Source organism: Ahaetulla prasina, chromosome 17, assembly GCF_028640845.1.
Source record: "Ahaetulla prasina isolate Xishuangbanna chromosome 17, ASM2864084v1, whole genome shotgun sequence".
Taxonomy (NCBI): Eukaryota; Metazoa; Chordata; class Lepidosauria; order Squamata; family Colubridae; genus Ahaetulla; species Ahaetulla prasina.
This window is the reverse complement of record NC_080555.1, coordinates 9,487,261-9,488,490: the sequence shown is the minus strand read 5'-3', so window position 1 is coordinate 9,488,490 and position 1,230 is coordinate 9,487,261.

Sequence of the window (1,230 nt, the reverse complement as noted above, 5' to 3'; positions counted from 1 at the left end):
AGGTGACAGCGCCAAGTATTTCAAGGTGCTGCGTGTTCAGTCCAGATTAAACGATAAGGACAAATGACAAAGAGTTGGAAAGGACCCTGGAGGTCCTCTAGCCCAACCCCTGGCCTTTGAACCCATGACCGTCCCACCTGGGAGGAAGAGCGGCCATCAGAGACCGCTGAAGCCTCCTTGGTGGGAACTGTCATCTAGTCCAACCGCCTCCCCACCCACCCACCCCCCGGCCAAGCAGGAGACCCTACACCATTTCTGACGGATGGGCAGCCCAGTCTCTTCTTGAAAGCTTTTTGAAAACTAGCAGGAGCGGAAGCTTAGTAACCGCCATAGAGGAGGGGGAGGGCTTCCTCTCCATGGTTTGGGGAGGGGGTGACAGTTCGGGTGGGTGGGTGGGTTTCTCACATCCTCATTGTCCACGTGGCTAAAGGGAGCCTTGGCTTATGCTTAGGAAACACACAACCAGGCTAAGAGATTAACGAAAGGGACTTTATAGGTCATCTATTCCAACCCACATCCCATCCCGTTGCCTTTGGCTTCTGCTCAGGAAATACCCAACTAGCGACTAGTAACTCAACTGTCTCCCCCCCACCCCATCCCCGACTTCAGCCTAACCTCCACTAGGGGGCAGAATTGGGCCGAAGGGGAACCCAAAGCCCGCGGAGGCGGCTAGCACCTGTGCAGCTGAGACCGTCCAGCCCCGGAGGGCGGGGCTTCTGGAGAATGGGCGTGGTCCCTGCCCAGGTAAGTGCCTCTGCCACCTGCGGCTCCTGCACATCGAAATACGTCGAGGTTGCTCTGCTTCCCCATTTGCCAGCGACCCTCTCTCTCGCCAGCCCCATGGTGCACCTCCGGCTGCCTCTCCCGTCCCTTCTCCTCCCCTTCACCGCCCTCCTGATGCTCTCCCCAGAGCTGCTCCAGGGGATCCCCGAGCCCCTTTCTGACTTGCCCATCACTGATCCGGGGGTGCAGAAAGCAGTTGCCTTCGCCGTGGAGCAACACAACCAGGAGAGAAGTAACAGCGTCTTCTATTTCAAGATGGTGCAAGTTCTGAGGGCACAGTCGCAGGTGTGTGTCTGGAGGTGGGGCGGTTTCTTGGGGGGGTGGGGGTAGGTGGACAGCCTCGCTGGATCCTTGGAGCTGTTTACAAAGTCAGCCTCTTGCCCCGCCAACAATCTGGCTCCTCATTTTACCAACCTCGGAAGGACGGAAGGTTGAGTCAACCTTGAG